This window comes from Myotis daubentonii, chromosome X (assembly GCF_963259705.1).
Source record: "Myotis daubentonii chromosome X, mMyoDau2.1, whole genome shotgun sequence".
NCBI classification, from domain to species: domain Eukaryota; kingdom Metazoa; phylum Chordata; class Mammalia; order Chiroptera; family Vespertilionidae; genus Myotis; species Myotis daubentonii.
Window position 1 is genome coordinate 115,728,653 of NC_081861.1, and position 20,448 is coordinate 115,749,100.

At 38.2% G+C, this 20,448-nt stretch overlaps 1 protein-coding gene across 3 annotated transcripts in view; it reads left to right on the forward strand.

The window, feature by feature from the left end:
* DMD (dystrophin) overlaps positions 1-20,448 on the forward strand; it is a 2,282,236-nt gene that overhangs the window by 306,122 nt on the left and 1,955,666 nt on the right. The window lies entirely within an intron of this gene.

The window sequence follows — 20,448 nt, forward strand, 5'->3', positions numbered from 1 at the left end:
AAACACTATAAAATGAAGGGAATTTAGGGGTCACAGAAAAGCCACTTCACTGCATTACCCAACTTCTTTAAATAACCATCATAACCCCCAAACTCAAATTATTGATAGTCCCAGAGGTGATGGGTAGCTACTTTATTGCAAGAAATCAGTACAATATTGATTACCTCATTAGTTACTATTGGCTGCTATCATGTAAAGAGAGACACTTCATGTTCAGATATGGATTATGTAAATGTGTTTGTAAAACAGTAGCATGGCCAACTGCCTCCATCCATCCATCCATCCATCCATCCAATAGTTCCATTGAGGCACCAGAAATGGTGCTTTAAGTGTGTTTACTTTGGCAAATCTCTGGTAGTATTGATGCCAAAATGTCCTGTTCAGGTCTGAGTTCGTTGTCTCTCAAAATCAAAGAATGAGTTCACGGACAAAGAGATGAGCGAATGCAAAGTTTTATTAGAGAAGGTAAAGTAACAAAGCTCTCTGTAGCAGAGAGGGGTCCTCAGCAAGTTTCTGCTGAAGCTTCTTTGTCTAGGGGTTAATATGTGCCCTGCTAACTTCCCATTGGTAGGTTCAAAGAATTCTGCCCTAGCAATATCCACACATTTTAAGCAGGGTTCCAGCTTATTTTCCCGGCCATGTGTGTCTAGCCTGGGATCAGGGCCCTTTGTTCTTGCGATTTTACTAGTAGGTGGGACGGGGTGTGGTTTCTGCTCCCACCTGCAGGGTCTAGCTCAGTGATGGCGAACCTTTTGATCTCAGCGTGTTAGCATTTTGCAAAACCCTAACTTAACTCTGGTGCCGTGTGACATATAGAAATGTTTTCATATTTGCAACCATAGTAAAACAAAGATTTATATTTTTGATATTTATTTTATCTATTTAAATGCCATTTAGCAAAGAAAAATCAACCAAAAAAATGAGTTCACGTGTCACCTCTGACACGTGTGTCATAGGTTCGCCATCACTGGTACTAGCTGCATCTCCCGTGTTCCCATCCCTAATTGCCTAGCCGCTTCTAATTCCTCAGTGTTAGCTCTGTCCAGGCTTTAGAAACAAAAGGATTGTATAAAAGAACAACCAACAAAATATTAGATAAACTCGGGGGGAAAAATTTTTGTGTCATGTGTAAAATATTTCCTTCCGACCTTTCCCATCCACTCGCCATTCTTTCCTGCCCTACGTGGTGCCCCAGAGGCTGCCCTTTAAGAACTGCATCCCAAAGTTCCCTTGACCTCTCTGGTTTCTCTTTGAGAGACCTGGAAAGAGCTCGGTGAGTGGAAAAAGAATAGAGTATTTGTTTTCCTGGCTCTGGGAGGAGCTCCATAGATCAGCTATGATCCTCTACTGAAGACCTCTGTTACACAGCTCTCTGTTGCTTCTCTAGTGGCTCTGGCTCTCCAATTCTGGGAGCCTCCTTTCCCAGTTTAACCCATTAGGTTGAAGGTCAACTCTGGGGTTGAAAATCAAGCCTTGTTGATCTTCCTAATTCTGTCCACGTCTCTGCTGATAACCCCTTTATTAAACTTTTCTCAGAAAACCCTTGATTGAGAAACCTATTATTGTCCTGCCAGGCCACTGATTAAGTTGTCTTGGGAGAATTTGTACACACTACCCTCTTATGACGTCAATATGTACATTACACATTAACTCACCTGAGAATAACCACTTCTCTTAATTATTATCGAATTTCACATTTTTTACAATGTAAACCTTTGTATGCAACACTGAAGCACCCAGTGGTTGTGTTACCAGAGAATTAACGTCCCCGGTCACTCGTGGGAGTGAGGTGGAGTTTCTTGGGGCACCGCTGAAAGAAGCATTTTCAGAAGCCCCCACGGGAGGATGGCATGTGGAAGATTTTATTTGCATTGAGCTACATTTTTCTGAGTCCAATGTCTCATTTCCTCCAAGCCAGTCTTGGAAGGAAGGGTGGCTGGGAGTTCCGCAGAGCCAGAAACAAGGCCAATTTCCAGAGCTTCTGTTCCATGTTGCAGCTGGGTGTGGTTCAGCTTCAGGCCAGATTAAAGCCTATTAGTCCATGTGTGGAGTCCAACATTGCCAAGAGCCATGTGGGCAGAGGGGAGCTTGCCCCTGCTATGGACTCACAGGAGTCAGGTGCCCTGGACCTGAAAGAGAGAAAGAGAAAATGATGATAGAGATAGAGAGATAGAGATAGAGATAGAAGGAAACTTCCTTTCTTTGGAAGTTTAGTTATTTAGATTTTGCACGCTTGCAGTGGCACCCATCCTGGCCACTGACTTGCTTTGAGGTGTGATTGATGGGCAAACAGGTAGGTTAAGTTACTCAGACCTTACTAGGCATATTCTAAACTGCCTTTGTCCAGTCCCTTCCCCCATCAAACAGCAGGGAACAGACTTATAGAGTGTTACATGCAGTTTTTGACAAGGCTGTATGAAGCATGCCTTATATTATGTGATCTCCCCTTTCACTCCTTTCCTGTTAAATAATAACCAGGTTATGACAACAGCATTGGTTGTAGAACTCATTTTTGCAAACTCTTGCAGAATTACTTTATGGAGAAGTAGGAGATTCAAATTATCATAAACAAAAATATCTTAGATACAAGCACCAGCAATGATTCTTTCATATATAGTTTTCTCCCACCAAAAACTAGGACTAGGTACAAGTCTTCTAAGTAACATTTCAGGATTTTACTGTCATAAAGGTTGCTATGGCACCAAAACCTTTGGGATAAGAGTATCCACAGCTTCTCCCTGCCTACACTTTGGGCTGCACTCTCTTCTCTTATCTAATTATTTGAGAGACTCATGTAATGGCCGGCTAGCTTTTGGGGAAATCTTAAGTCTGGAAATAAAAGAGGAAGAGAAACAGAGTACAAAGAAATGAAGATAACAATCCTGTGAATTACAAGTGGAGTGGAGTATTTCTGGATGCTTTGGAGAAAGGGTTGCAGGCATAGCAATAGCTTGTGCTAAATGAAGATGAGAGGTAAAAATTGGGGGTTAAAAATGCTCTATGCCCCTTTATGATGGGTTTAAGAGATTCAAGTGGAGGTGTGAAGTAGAATCTGTACTTGCTGGACTGAGTTCTTTTGGCAATACCAAGAATAGAACATATGTTAAACTTTATGAATTTCAAGAACTTAATAAGATTTCTTAAATCTCACTACTTCCTTTTTTTTGTCTATTACTAACACCTTTCTCCATGCCCACTTCCATTCCCCAATGATTGTGTACATTTAATACTGCCCGGGAGGAAAAAGAAATTCTTCTACCCTTCTAGGATATTTGCTTGGTCTAATAGCAGAAATAACATATGACAGATTAAGAGGAGACAAAAATTATGTACATACACGAACCACATAAGAATATGAGACCCAGGAATAAGTCAGTCAAGTAAGGCTTGTATGCCATCCTGAGCTAAGGAGAAAAGGTTAGGGGCCTGGGACTTCAAAGTGGAGGAAGACACTTTACAGGAGGATGAGAAGAGCAACTATTTGGTTAACAAATACTGGTATGTGTCAAGCCATGCAGAGATAATGGGATTCAGAGAGGACTATGAACAAGCAGGCCTTGCTAAGTCCCCCCACAGTCTATCATACTTAGCCCATATTCTATGTACTTATGTTGGCTATCTCTTCCTTCTATAGGCCCTCTATATAAATTCTTGTAGGCAGTTAAGGGGGAGATGAAAAAGAAAAACTTCCTGAGTCTTCTGTTTTTTAAAAATAGCCTAAAATAATCCCCAAAGAGACACAATTTGGAGTGGCAAATTTTGCTCCCCTGCAATGCTTCCTAGTTAAATCATTAAAATGAGATTTGTGAACTAGTCATAACAGGAAGGAAGCAATGGAAGCTGAGATGATAGTGATCCAGTCATAGCTGCTAATTGATGAAGAATTTCATAGCAAGAGAGATTTAAAAAGGTATACCATTAAATAATAGTAGTTGTCTTGAGGGGGGGGGAGTAATTAAAAAAAATTGTGTTCTATTCTTTCCAACTTTCTTTAATGAGTATTTATGCCTTCCATGTTCAGAAAAAAATGTTAAAAATTAATTAAAAAAATAAATTTATACTGGGCCAGGGAGAGGTCCAGGACATTCATAGCTATGGTCTTTATAATGGCAAATGAATGTGTTATGGTCATACTATCGAATAGCATATAGCAGTGTACTAGTAAGTGAATGAACTACAGCCACATGTAAGAACATAGAAGAAGAAGGAGAAGAAGAAGGAGGAGGAGGAGGAGATCATAATGTATGCTAAAAAAAAACCCCAAACACTTTCATTATCAGTCATTCGCAACTATTTTCTTAAAGGTCCAAACAGTAAATATTTTAAGTTTGAAGGCTATATATCTATTGCAAATACTTAACTGTATTGTAGTGCCAAGACAGCTATATGAAATATGTGAGCAGATGCTTGTAGATTGGTCTAATAATGCTTTTAAACAAACTGTCAGCTGGCCAGTGGACTGTACTGTGCTAACACCTGTATTAGCACTCAAGAAAGCTCAAGCAAAAACAAAAACAAAAAAAACAGAAAAACAAAAAAAAAGAAGGAAAGAAAGCTCAGGCAGAGAAAGACCTAACCAAAATATTATTTAGGCATGCATATGTAGGGGAGAAAAATATTTTTCCTTCTACCTTTCTAAGTTCTTGGCAGAGTCCTAATAATAATAATAATAATAATAATAATAATAACATTAACAGCAGAAAAACATACAAAATTTTAATAACATATATAGCTCTTATATACATGGGAGAGACCCAAGAAACTGAGCAACTTCCTGAAATAGCCCAACCCACCAACTTAATTGCCATCTTCAGCTTAAGACAAAAGTTGATGTTGGGGGTGGAGGGCAATTATAGGAGGTGACTAGGAATAGCACAGTAAATAGGGTAAGGTTGTTATACAGATTTAAGCCCTTGCCTTCTCCATTGATAAGAGTTTCTAGAGATTTAGTCATCCTTCTCTTACAGGTACAGAGAGATTTCCCCTTACACATGGAGATTTCCCTTATAAATGTATATTTCCCTTACAAAAGGGTAACTTCTTTTTAGAGATTTTCCTGTTGCAGCCTCTCAAAAATAATCAAGCCAGGCTTGGCCAGTGTGACTCAGTTGGTTGAGCATCGTCCCATCAATTCCTGGTCAGGGTACATGCCTGGGTTGCAGGCTCGATCCCTAGTAGGGAATGTGTAAGAGGAAGCCAATCAATGTTTCTCTCTCTCTCTCTCTCTCTCTCTCTCTCTCTCTCTCTCTCTCTCTCTCCTTTTCTCTCTCTCAAATCAATTAAAAAATATTTAAAAATAATAATAATCAGCCCAAAATAATCAATATGCCAAAGAGGCATTTTTGGGGTGGCGTATTTTGTTCCTGTTCACATACATATAAAAGTCAATAAAAAAACAAGCAAAAAGGTAGTTAACCCTGAATAGGTGGAGGAGTGCAGCACAGGGAAGGGGTAGTGTATGAACACTATATTAGGTTCAGGTGGAAGTTATAATTGATAGTTCAATTCTTAGAACAAGCATGTGTTCATTAAATAATTATGCTTTGTAACTTACCTCTATATGTTATTTTGGATATATGATATTTGGGTATGTTCGTTCTCTGCATCAAATATCATATGACAAAATTTAGTCAATAATTATCCTATCTAGTAAAAGACAAAAAGGGTAATTAACTGTACCTCCGCTATGCTTCCCATTGGCTAATCAGGGTGATATGCAAATTAACTGTCAACAAAGATAGCGGCCAGCAGCCATGCAGCTGAAGCTGAACATGAGGCTTGCTTGCTCCAGTGATGGAGGAAGCCAAGGTTCCCCGCCTGCTGCGGCCCAGCTCTACGCCTGAAAGCAACAATGTTTCAATTATAATAGCTAAACAAACCCCAGATACCTGCTTTCAGCCAGCTGTGGCCTCAGAGCTGGAGTGGCAACAAAGTTTCAATTATAGAAGGTAAACAAACCCCAGAATTCAAAAAAAAAAAGAAAAAAAGGAGAGACTGGGAGCTTCAGTCGCTGGCGGGCTTGACCAGCCTGAAAACCCTCAGCCCCTCATCCAGACTGGCCAGGCACCCCAGTGGGGACCCCCACCCTAAAGGGGGTGCGAGAAGCCTGAAAACAGCCATCAGCCCCTCATCCAGGCTGGCCAGGCACCCCAGTGGGGACCCCTACCCTGAAGGGGGTGCGGGCAACCTGAAAACAGCCATCAGCCCCTCACCCAGGCTTGCCAGGCACACCAGTGGGGGCCCCCACCCTGATCTGGGACACCCTTCAGGGCAAACCAGCTTCCCCCCACCCGTGCACCAGGCCTCTATCCTATATAGTAAAAGGGTAATATGCAAACTGACCCTAACAGCATAAAGACTGGGAATGACTGGTCACTATGACACACACTGACCACCAGGGGGCAGACGCTCAATGCAGGAGCTGCCCTCTGGTCGTCAGTGTGCTCCCACATGGGAGGAGCTCTGCTCAGCCACAAGCCAGGCTGATGGCTGCCAGTACAGCAGTGGTGGTGGGAGCCTCTACTGCCTCCTCAGCAGCGCTAAGGATGTCCGACTGCAGCTTAGGTCTGCTCCCCGCTGGCAAGTAGACATCCCCCAAGGGCTGCCGGGCTGCCAGACAGATGTCTGATTGCCAGCTTAGGCCCAATCCCCTGGGGAGCAGGCCTAAGCCAGCAGGTGGTCATCCCCCGAGGTGTCCCAGATTGAGAGAGGGCACATGCCGGGCTGAGGGACCACCCCCCCCCCCAGTGCACAAATTTTTGTGCACTGGGCCTCTAGTTATTGTAATAACTATGTATAGTGCCAATTAGGTACTAAAAATATCAGGGGGAACACTTTGTAAAGTATATCATTGTCTAACCACTACACATACCCAAAACGATACAAAATAATGTTGAGTGTAAATTGTAATTGAAAATTTTTAAACAAAAATCATATTACAAGGAGGGAAAGAATGAATAAAAAGCAGGGGAAAAACCAGAGGCAAGCACAGGGTTTGAGGCACAACAAAGCATGCCTTCTTTGACATCTTGGAAACCTCGTGTTTATTGCTCTTTCAAAAAGAGATGTATCAATTGAAATAATTTATAATGTACTTGTAAATGCTTCCCATCACTGGACTAAAACTCTCAACCCATTGTTTTGATGATATGGAATACCGGCATTGATTGATTCCCTATTATACTTTGTAACGTCCTTAACTCTTTAGACATCAGCTCACATTAAATTTTTATTGTGACATGTATTATCTCATTTAGCAAAGCCTTTATATAGCAACAAAATCAGTCACACAGTATGCCACAGAAGTAGTCAGAAAGGAAGCTGACTAACATAAAAGTAAACTAGGTTGAACAAGAGTACACTCATGCCTCTGGGACAAAGACGCAAATCCTGACTCATCACCCTGTGTTCTGGTGGTGTGACAGTTCTGAAGTCCTTCTCCTCAAATAGATGTACATCCATTTCCTTAAGACCAAGGGGGTATTAATTCTGTAATGTGTTTTCCGGCAACATGTCTCATTTTAGCTGCTTCAAGCATCAAGATAACACCCTCATCACTGCCTCTCTGATGGTTCCCCATTCAACAGCAGTCATTTAATCTCAGAACACTTTTCCTTACAGTCAACAGTTTTTCCTTTTTGTAATTGTCTCATTTTTTTTCTGCATAGATCCATTTGTGCCAGAACTCTTCTGCTGCTTTAAAGCTTGTACCATTCAGTTACTTTTAACCAGAGGCTCAGTGCATGAAAATCTGTGCACTGGGGGGAGGGGTCCCTCAGCCTGACCTGTGCCCTCTCACAGTTTGGGAGCCCTCAGGGGGATGTCTGACTGATGGCGGGGAGTGGGCCTAAGCCGCAGTCTGGCCTCCATCACCCTGCCACTGCTGCCACGGTCCCCTCCCTCTGCCTGCTGGCACCCACCTTGGCTCGCCTGGCACTGCCCGCTTGCCGCCCCCCACCCACCCACTGGTCATTCTGCCGTTTGGTCAATTTGCATATTAGGCTTTTGTTATATAGGATGCTATCTCTTCTTTCATTAGCCCAGAGCTAAACCGCACATACTTTGTTCTCTCAACTTTACTCTGATTATGATCTTCTAGCTCCTTAGTCAATCATTTTAGCTGTTGTATTGAATTACCTCCAGTGCATTTAAACCCCCCAGTTCAGTTTATTATGTCCAGAATAAATAAAGTACCATTGTGTCATGTCTGATCACCAACCCCATCCAGTGCTATGTGTAAGGCTTATATACCCCGGTGACTTTGCCTATTTGCTCCCTTAGTGGGTGGGCTCTGAGACAAAATATAAATTCTATAAAGTTTGTCTGAATGTCCCCATTTCTGCTTCTAGCTTCCTTTCCTTAAGGCAGTATCCCCTTTACTAGTACAACTTTCAACTTTTTAGTGATTTTTTGTTTTAATTTTTTAAAAACATACATTCCTATCAAAATTGATAAAAGATCTATGGCCTTGGACAGTGTGGCTTAGTTGGTTGGGAATTGTACTGTGCACTGAAAGGTTACCAGCTTGGTTCCTTGTTGGGCACATACCTGGGTTTCCAGCTTGATCCCCAGTAGAGGGTGTGCAGGAGGCAGCCAATTGATGTTTCACTCTCACACTGATGTTTCTCTCTCTCCTTTTCTCTCTCTCTAAAAATGAATAAACATATTTTTAAAAAAATATTTAATTTTTTCTTTAATTAAAACACATTTTTTTTAAAAATCCTTCAATTGTTATCTCTAATTAAATACAAGGACTGGCATTGCCTTTCGAATGAATTGTAGCTATAGAAATTTGGTTAAAGTGAATTTTTCATAGCCTAGAGATGGTTTTAGATTACTCAGATGACTGCATCAGAAGAGATTGTAGCTGTTCTCTATCCCTGCAATCAACCTGATTCTCTTGATGGAAGAACAGGGGGTGCGAATCCTCAGCTCCAGCTGGTGGAGATCACGTTGCTCAGATTTGTATGTAAATTTGCATCGTGTTTGGGATAACTGCTTTCTTCCAGCTGTAGCCATAGAACTGGGAGCCAGACATATCCTCTGACCAGCCGACCCAGCCTAGAACATTCTTGGGCTTCTACTTCCACCATTCCAATGGCACTATACTGTGGAACATTAACCAGAGCTTGCTGCTTTTCTCTCCTACGAACACCAATATATATTTGTTTCTTTCAGTATATACTCCAACTCTCTTTTCTTTGCCCCTATGAGATTAATACAAGTATTAAATATCATCCCTTTATTTCTACCTATATTCCATATACCTTGGAGGCCAGGTATAGACTATGTATATTGCTTATTTGCCCTATTGCATTTTTATCCCACATATGGGAAATATACTGATGAATTGTATATAAAGTTAGAACTTTCCCTGAAACAAAAATCTGCCCACTCTTATTAGAGAAATTCAGGAAACTATACATAATATGACACACATCATCACTTTATAATACATGCTTATTATTTATTGTACAAGTTTTCAAATGAAAATCCTTTTACACATGCACCTGTCACAAAAGACCAGCATTTGTTTTTTGAGGTCATTTTTACATGCATGTACAGGGTTTGCTTATTATATTTATTTATGTTAGCAACTAGTTATCTTTAGCATGGTATGTGTGTGCATATACGTGTGCATGCACATGTACTAAATATATGTCTATATAATTAGGATAAGGCATACTATATCAGTCATGGCTTACAGATTGAATCCAGCAATGCATACTACTTAAGAATATTTAAAAATTGAAATACTAAAGAAATAAAAAGTCCTGCTTTTCTTTCTGAAAATCTGGTAGGTCTAGAAACTCTAGGCTCTCATTTTAGCTTGGTAGCAATTGTCTTGTCCTTGATAGTGACTTCCTTTTTTAGATAAGCAAGCACACTAATTTATCACAACTATCACTGAACCCATTTCCCCCACATACTTTATCTGCCTGGATACTATAGGTATTAATCTCTCAAACCTGAATATGCAATGAAGCATTATGATGTAATAAAAAATTATAAATAATTTTAATACACCTATGTGAACAAAAATAATCTCTCAATTGGCTAATTGTTCTATGGTATATTCATATAGTTGGCATTTGGTTTTCACTCATGCATATTTTCAATACTCATACATGCATAACCATTTAATCATATGACAAATATACTTTATTAAGGTTTAACTTTATTTATTTTTTAAATATATTTTATTGTTTTCAGAGAGGAAGGGAGAGAGAGAGATAGAAACATCAATGATGAGAGTCATTGATCGGCTGCCTCTGCAGGCCCCCTACCAGGGACCTAGTCCGCAACCCAGGCATGTGCCCTTGACCAGAATCTAACCTGGGACCCTTCAGTCCACAGGCCAATGCTCTATCCACTGAGCCAAACCAGCTAGGGCAAAGTTTAACTTTAAATCAATGCTTTACGTTGGCATGTGAGTATATGTGTATGCCCATATATACATACATATACACACAAACTTACACACACTTTTAATTCTCTAAATGACCTTAACAGTAAAGGCACTTGTATTCTATTGATTTATGCCTTAGCATAAACTTGAGCAAAATATTTTACAAATCAGAATAATATAGTTATTATATTTTTCCAATTATTTATAATATGCATTATCTATATATTGATATAAACATGCATCATCTATACAATTCAATAATCAAAAAGAATTAAGTAATCAATAATAAGCATGCATTATCCTCTAGCAAGTAGAGAGCACAGTTTCTCTGTTGGCCCACATAACTCTGTAGGGGAGGCAAAAATTTTTCTCTATGCTTCTAGGTCAGGGGTGGGCAAACTTTCTTAAACTGGACCGGAGGGCTGGAACAAAAGCATGGATGGAGTGTTTGTGTGAACTAATATAAATTCAAAGTAAACATCATTACATAAAAGGGTATGGTCTTTTTTTTTTTTTTTTTTTTTTTAGTTTTATTCATTTCAAATGGGCCGGATCCGGCCTGCGGGCCGTAGTTTGCCCACGGCTGTTCTAGGTTCTTGGCTGAGACATTCCTGTATAAAACACAGATTAACAAAAGAAAACAAATAAGTTTAATAATATGTGCACCTCCTGTATACATTGCAGAGAACCAATAAAACTAAGTATATCCCCTAGATGGCCCAACTCATCACCTTAAATGCCATTCTCCAGCTAAAGACAAAGAAGATATTGAGGAGGGAAGCCAGTTGTGGGAGGCTAACATGAAAAGGCCAGTAAACAAGGGTAATGATGTTATGCAGATTTAAGTGTTTGCCTTCTGGGGGTGGTGGGGAGCTACTTTCTACTAGAGACACCTTGTTGCAAATTGTCCCTGAGTTGTAAAAACAGCAGGGAAGAGGGGTATGCAAGAATGTAGCCTTGAGTGCAGCTTATCTTGTCCTGGGGAGCTGTTTGAATCAGAGGAGCTAAGGATAGTGTGGTTTAATCACCAGGTGCTTCTCATAAATTGTGGAAGGCCACAGCAAAGAAAAAGAGAGGCCTTTATTGATGTCCTTATATAAAGATATATCTTAAAATTTAAGACTTAAATGGTATAGAAGCAAAAGGAGTGAATGATTCTTCTTAAAGTAGGAGTGATATTTGAAATGCATCTCAAAGAAGTTAGGCCTTACTGGATGTAGAACTGGGGGTATGGAGGAGTAAAGGTTGTATTCCAGGATAGAGGGACCTGCAATACAAAAGCTTACAGGAATGCTTTTACATGGCGCCTTGGAAAAACTGGGTAGTTATGTTTCTGAAATACTTGGGGGAGGTGCTGAAAATGGGGCTAAAAAGCAGGTTAGGTTATGATTAGTTTGTGATGACATTTAAAAGTATCTTAAGCAGCTGGGAATTAATTTCTACAAAATTTTAGTTATAGAAGTAATAAAAGGTTCTCTTAACCCAAGTACTTTGTATAAGTTCCTACCTACTTCTCCAAGTAGAATAATAGACATAATAATAAGTATCATACATTTCTATAATACATTTTGGTTTTCCTATTACTTTCAAGTATATGATGGATTTTGATACCCTTAGTAACCCTGATCAGTTAGTTTAACTTGGCACAGTATTATTTTGTAGTACAAGAAACAGATACGTCAGAGGAACAGTGAGAGAAAACAGCTGGATTCATGCTGTATCTGCTGTGTCACCCGCTATATCCTTCATCAAATCAAAGAATGTAGAGCTGAAGGGGAGCTCAGTGGCATTCAGCTTTGCTGCACTGCACACCAAGTATACACACAGGCAATCACTACGGTTTAGACACAGTTGATATAATTTCGTGGAGCTCTAATTGAATTTTTCCCCTTCTTAATATCATTACACCTACAGAACATCTCCAATTAAGTGTCCCCCCATCACTCTCACAATTAAATATCCCAAATGAAACTCATTATCTACTCCCACATATATTAGCTTCTCATGACTGTTTCCCCTTTCTATTATAGGCACCAGTGCTTCCATGCTTCTAAATCTGAAATCCCTAGAGTCATTTCTTTTTTGTTCCTTATCCATTCCTAAACCCATTCAGTCACTGAATGCTATTGACTGTTCTCTGAAATTATTTCTGTGCATAACTTCCTTTACCTTAAGGGTAAATGTTTGGAATATATTTAAAGAAATCAAGGAACCAGTGGGAAAAAATAGGCAGGAAAAAAAACAAAACACACAAATGAATATCCACTGTTCTCATTACCTTTTATCTGTAATATGACAACCTAAAGTTGTCAGTAAGTGTTAGTCTGATATAAGCAGCAGCCCTCCCATCCCTACCTCACATAAATTAATCTGTGATCAGGTATTCTCCTTACATGTGCATTGTTTCAAAGTCTCTTAAATTAAAATGTCTCATATTCAAAGCCATTCTCAATTGTTTTGTTTTATTTTGAATAACATAATACTGTTTAGAAGACATATCATTACACATTTTAGATCCATAAGGTGGTTACCTGATGGAATTGATTTTTTCAAAAGAAGGCAAACATTGCATAAGTATTAAAATATTCCTAGGGATATGACTTCATCTTTTTACTTGGTAGGTGTCATTGTTAATGAGTCTTTTAAAGATCACACATACAAACAAACTCACATAATACAAAACAGTATTGTAGACCTAAATATTGTTAGGGAGAAAATATTTCCCTCTACTCTTCTAAACACTTCTGTCTGATCTAAGAATTACATTGACATGATATAGACTAACAGGAGAAAATCAAACGAAAGTTGAATAACATGTATACCTCCTGTATACATGGGACAGATCCAGGAAAACCTAGTAATTTGCCAAAAAGGTAGAAGCCTCACCTTAAATACCACCTTCAGCTAAAGATAAAAGATGTTGGTGGTGGGGAGTTAGTTATGAAGGTTATCAGGAAAAGCACAGTAAAGAGGATAAGACTGTTATGCAGATTTAATCACTGTGTTCTGCATTGATAAGAGCCTAAGAGATTTAGAGTCATACTCTTCCTGATATAGACACCCTTAGAAATGGAGGTTTCCCTTATAAATGTAAATTTCCCTTACAAAAGGGTAACTTCTATGTGGCTTTCAGAACCTTTCCCAAGTCTGCTGTTTCTTAAAAAATAACCAGCTTAAAATAACTTTTATACCAAAGAGAGATATTTTGGGGTGGAAAATATTGCTCTTCTACAAATTCAACTCAATTCTGACATAGCTTCAGATTCCACAGGATAAAAGTTCTGTCCCACAATACCCCCACTTCAGAGGCCAATGCAAGTCCAGGTTGTTACCTGTATTTTTTAACCCACTGGTTACAAATCAGATGTTCCCAAGAGCCCACCTTGGGTTCAATTAATTTGATAGAACAGCACACAGAACTCAGGAAATCTATTTACTACTTACTAAATCACCAGTTTTTTTAATAAAAAGATGTAACTCATGTTAGAAATGAGGTGAGCCCCCAAACCAGGGGTCCTGGCAGAACACACAGGTACTTGGGAGCCAGACAGCAAAGCAAATATCTTTCTTTACTCCTACTGGAGGATGCGCATGCACACACACCCACAAGGTCTGGGAGCACAGACACTGAACTAGCGGTCAGCTCAAGGTTTTATGACTGACACACATGTCATCTGTCCCTCACTCTTGAATGGTCATAACTTAGGCTCACAGTCTTGTGTAATTGGCTAATTTAAAGGAAAAGGGGAAGGGTTGACCTTTGCCCCTTCAAAATGGAGGCCCCGAGGAGCTGCAAGTCACATGAACCAAAATGGCAGCTGCCTAAACTCCCTTCTTTGACAGAAAAGATTACTTGTTTTTTTCTCACACTCAGATGGAAGAAATACATAGGTTATGGTATGGGGAGAGGGCACAGAGCTTCCTTGCCCTCTCCAGACATTCCATTCTCCCTACATTCACCAACCTGGAAGCTCTCTGAACCCCATCCTTTTGGGTTTAATGAAGACTTCATTGCATTGGCATAGGTGATTAAGTCATTGGCCTTTGGTACTAGAATTTCATCTCTAGCTCCTCTCTCCTCCCTGGAAGCTAGGGGATGGGACTGAAGGTTTCAACACTTTTGTTGATTCCCTGGCAACCAACCCCCATACTTAGGTACCTTGGAGGCTTTCCACAATCAACCTCATTCATATAACAAAGACACTTGTGTAACTCTCAACACATGAAATTTCAAGGGCTTTAGGAGATCTGTACCAGAAATGGAAACAAAGACCAAATATATATTTCTTATTATAAAATCACAATATCACATGTGGGATGGATGGTTTTATATTTGAGCGCCCATGATACATTTGACAAGGGGGCAGGAAAACATATGTCTCTTATTTCTAAGCCAAGTAATCTTGCCTTTGCACCATACTGCCTTGTATATCATATTTAGTATCCTTATTAGGGACGTGAAGGCTCCAGAAGGACATAAGAACAAAATTTTAGGAAGATTAATATAGAAGCTAAGGATTGATGAGAGCTGATGATTAAACCCTAAATCTGCTTCAGGGAATTTATAACCTAATCGGGAGATCAACCTAAAAACATAATTTTTTTTGTATTTGTTACTGAACTAAATGGGTTCAGTATCCTGTGTGTATTAAAGCCCAATGAAAGTCAAATAGGAGGTTGCAGCTAAGAAAGTACAGGTTTATTTTTAAGGAAATGGAGCCATGCCCAGAGTCATAGGTGAGCTTGTGCTCAAAGATCTGGCTCCCCATGGCTTCTAGAAAATGGGCTCTATAGAGGACTAAGGGAGTTAGGTTTGTGGTTAGGGTTGTGGTCTCTATTTTAGTTAATAGCATATACCATACTGTATGTATCCCATTCAAAAATGTTTAATTCCTATTCTTTTTTAAAAAAATATATTTTATTGATTTTCTATAGAGAGGAATAGAGAGTTGGAAACATCGATGAGAGAGAAACATCGATCAGCTGCCTCTTGCACACCTGCTACTGGGGATGTGCCTGCAACCAAGGTACATGCCCTTGGCCGGAATTGAACCTGGGTCCTTTCAGTCCGCAGGTTGACGCTCTATCCACTGAGCCAAACCGGTTAGGGTAAATTCCTATTCTTAAAACTGTTCTAGAAATGCCTACTACTCTGTCTTTCATCAATAGTATTAGATTAGTGACAGTGTCATGTAGTGAGAGCTATGGTAGGGGATAGTTGATCATTTCATCTGGTCCTGATGTCAGCCATGATGCTGCTTGTCTGCTTTCACAAGTGTGTGGTTGGTGGGGTCCTTTGATTTCCTGGATCTGGAACTGAAACCCAATTGAAGCAGAGATGTTTTCTCTGGTTTGACCAAAACTCTGTCTCTGGTCAACAGACCCGAGGCTTTGTTCCTAAGATTATTTGATGCCTGACCAGAACCTCGTTGCCCTGAGGGCTTAATGATTAAGGGAGTGGACGTATAAGACAAAAGGAGGCAGGTGAGTCAGGGTGCTGGATGAGGCAAATTTGAATCAAAAGGAAAGAAAAGAAAAAAATTATATTAAACAAATGAAGTTTCTGTGTGATTACATATTTATTTGGCTAATAGATTTTTTGCTGATTATTTTGTGTATAGTAAAAGAAGACTTTTCACCCTTCAGTAAATTAGTATTTCTTTGATAATTTTCTTCATATATACAATAAAACAGATATTTATTGAGCACCTATCATAGGGATTTTAATAGTTTCAGAGTGGGCTGAAATGATTTTTGAAAGGAGGGATTTGAGAAAGGGTAGATAAGATGGAGATTTTTGTTAGAGTCAAGCTTTCCAAGTAGGATGAATAGAGGCCCAAATAATTTGCTGATACACATTATGGCATAAATAAGTCAGTAAATGCATTTTGGTAATAATTATAGCTAGTGATTTTTAAGCAGTAAATATATGCCAGACACTAAGCCAAGACCTTTCCAAAAGATATAACTTATTGATTTGGCATGGGGATCACATCAATTTTAAAAATAAGAAAATCACAGTTTAAATATTCATATCAACCAAGATTTAACAGCTACCCAGTGGCCACCCTAAGGTATCTAACCACTATTCTTTGTTTCCACTACACTAATCTTTCATAAGACTTAATATATTCTCCAGTACTACTTTCTATGATTGTGGCTATTTCTTAAAGTTTAAAATGTCTTGCAGTTTAGATTTTATGTAGGCATATGGTAATTAAAACATCTCCCACAATTAATTTAACTAATTTTAGTTGTAATCATATACAATACTGATACATGGATTTGGGGTGCAGACTCTTCCTGTGGGTTCTTGCCTCACAAAGTTTGAAGAATAAATTTGTGGACTAAAATATTTTAAATAAAAATGTGGAAGTTTATTGGAAGCATATAAAAACTCTTTGCCTGGACAGGGGTCCCCAAATGAGAAAAACTTGCTCTCTCTCTCTCTCTCTCTAATGGGAAAAAAATCAATCCTCGGAGTCTCTTAGTTTTCAGGTTTATAAAGGCTGCAGCTCTTTGTCTTTTCTTGACAGTTTCTAATTGGATTCTCCCTTAATGACCCCTGTGCTTTCCTAATTGGTCATTCTTCTGCAGAATATCCATTTCAAAGTCCAAAGTCCACCTAGTGCCTCCCCTTTCTCTCCCCCTTATCTTGCAACATTCCTCTATCCTCTGTGAATGTATTCCTTCCTCTTGTAACATTTCTGTCCTCTGTGATAGTAAGATAAGCATTCGGCATCTTGGAGCTATCTCCTTCCCATCCTTTCAATTCTTTATGTATCCCACTCAAAAATATTTAATTGCTATTCTTTTTTTCTTTATTTTTTTAATTTATTGATTGATTTTAGAAAGAGCGAGAGGAAGGGAGAGAGAGAAACATTGATTTGTTGTTTCACTTATTTATGCATTCATTGGTTGGCTTCTTCTATGTGCTCTGATCAGGGATGGAACCCACAACCTTGTTGTAATGGGATGATGCTCTAACCAACTGAGTTACCCAGCCAGGGAAATTGTTATTCTTAAAGATGTTATAGAAAAGCCTACCATATTTTTCAAGTTATTCTCTTTCATCAATAGCATTAGATTAGTGACAATTTCATGTGGTCCAGTTAGTGGATTCAAGTTATGGTTCAGTTACTCAGGGAGCCCAAAAGTCAAATTCTGAAAGTGCATGAATTCCTTCTACCCCAAATCTGGTGCATCCAAAACATTCAGATTTTGTTTGCTAAACTGGGGGTTCTATTCCTTAAAGTTCCTTATAGGATACTGTCAGAATGAAAAGATTCAAAATAGCAATCTTCTAGAATATAGCATTGCAGTCTTAAAATTAAAAGTATTTCCAATGTAACATCGATATCTGCTGATGTGATCACCCCAATTCCAGGAAGACACATTCTTAGAACTGCTTAGCTATGCATACTGGGCCAAAATAACTTGCAAGTTTAGTCAATTAATTGATTTTCTTTTTTAAAAAAGATACAATTTTTAAAAGCCTACTTAGTCATTTGGCAAATTTTGAACTATGCCATTGAAAATTGTGTTCCTAGAAGCTTTAAATATTGCCCAACCTTCCAGCCTTGGAACCACCTTCTACCTTTTCTCCAACCTTCCAAATGAACTCCAAGTTTGTTCATTCTAAATATTCAGGTTATGTTTAATATTTCATCTTAATAGTTCACTTTATAAACACATTTTGATGCTTAAAATTTACACACAACTATTTTTTAAAAATTTTTGGATATGAGGATTCTATTGCTGACATGCATTTTTCAATATTTCAGTAGGTGTAGTATAATAGATTTGGGCTGTTATTCATGTCCCATCAATCTCCAATTTTGCACACATATTCTATTGCCAGAACTTTCATATACATGTATCAAGGTTTGGAATGTAACCTGTGTTTCTGAAAAAAATAATTTTATTTTTTTGTCCAAATAAAGGGCAATGAAATTGTACCTTTTTAAAAAGAATTTTTAGAGGGGAAAAAATTAGTCTCTTAAAACATAAAACTAATCAATAACCTTACATAGGACTTATACTTGCAATATGGGGGCTATGGTTTGAAATATACTGTAATCCACTACACAAACCCAAGGAAAACTATTATATTAACATTTTCATATTCTAATTCTTTCATTCATAAACTTGAGATTCACTTTACAACTGCAGGCTTATGAGAAGTCTTTGAATCCAAATGTCAGAGAGATTTATTATTTTTCAATATTAATAAAAATCTCCTATAAGCAAAAGAAAGAAAGCAATTCTTTGGTGATTTCTATATTTCTATTTTTGACATTTCCTTTATTTTGTCATGCCAGCATACCCCAAAGTTGATATTTACTTAAGATTACCTGGGCCCAGCTGGTGAGATTCAGTGATTGAGTGTCAACCTTAGAACCAGGAGGTCACGGTTTGATTCCTGGTCAGGAATCCTTGGTTGAGGTCTCTGTCCCCAGTAGGGGGCATTCAGGAGGCATCCAATCAATGGTTCTCTCTCATCATTGATATTTCTATCTCTCTCTTCCTCCCCCTTCCTCTCTAAAAATCAATAAACATATTAAAATAAATAAATAAAATTTTAATTAAAAAAGATTACTTGGGTACTTAGATGGTTATTTAAGTTTAATTGGTTTTAAGTATAACCTTACAACTAATTTTTTGAAAACTTCATGTTTATTTCTATAATTAACAATGATAATCTATCTTACGTTTAGTATGGTTCTGCTTTGGGTATTTTTTCCAATTAAAATTTAGTCTTATTTTATAATGAGACATAGCTTTATCTTCAATTAAGTAAAACATTAGCCCTGCAAACCTATGACATATTAGTTTTATTTATTTATTTATATATTTTAAAAAATATATTTTATTGATTTTTTACAGAGAGGAAGGGACAGGGATAGAGAGTTAGAAACATCGATGAGAGAGAAACATCAACCAGCTGCCTCCTGCACACTCCCCACTGGGTATGTGCCTGCAACCAAGGTGCATGCCCTTGACAGGAATCAAACCCAGGACCCTGCGCTCTATCAACTGAGCCAAACCGGTCAGGGCTAGTTTTTTTTTTTTTTTTAATGTAGCAAATCTGTGTGATAAAAAAACAACAACCATCTTCCCTTTCACTACAGTGAAAGCTTGGGACTTTTTTTTTTTTTTAATTAGTCACTGTTAATAAATTTATCCATGCATGACAAAAGGCAAGTGATAGTGACATCAATAGCAAAGCATAAACAGTTATTTTTACTTTATCCTAGCTTTATCCCTATAATGGGGTTTTATCATTACATCTAATAGTTTTATCACTTTAAATTATTAGTAGTATTACTATTTGTCTTTTGTATGCCTAAAAAAGGTGTTGTATAGCCATCAAGGTAAAGTCCTGTTTCCAATGGTAAACTGGTTAAAAAATGTAGCAATTAATGTCTCAAAATAAGAAATATTGAAACCTATGCTTCCTGCAAGTGGAATTTCAGCCAAAATATAGTGAAAAATAGGAAAGTCATATTTATTATTTTGTCATATTTATTTTATGTGCAAATTATGTAGCAGCAAAACTATTTTGCTTTTGTAGTTTAATTGTACTTCCTCACCCGTGTTGTGGGCTTGATCCCAGTGAGGGGTGTGCAGGAGGCAGCTGATCAGTGAAGCTCTCTCATCATTGATGTTTCTATCTCTCTTTCCCTCTCCCTTCCTCTCTGAAATCAATAAAAATACATTTAAAAATAAATAATTATACTTCCTCAAAGACACCTTGTTTGATTATTAAATCAAGATTAATCCATTTTGAGTCTTTATTTTAGATATTCTGTATCTTAACATCATGTTTATTTCTTCCATAACTATTATCATATTTTATGGTTGTATTTTTTGTCATTTATTTGCTATTGCCTACAATAAGTTGGAAGTTTCATGAGAACAAGCTCCATGTCTGTCTTTGTTTACTGTTTTAGCTCCCCTGCCTGATGCATGATGTGGCATAAAATAAATATTCAACAAATATTTGTTGAAGAAATAAGTGAACAGAGTCATCTAAGTTC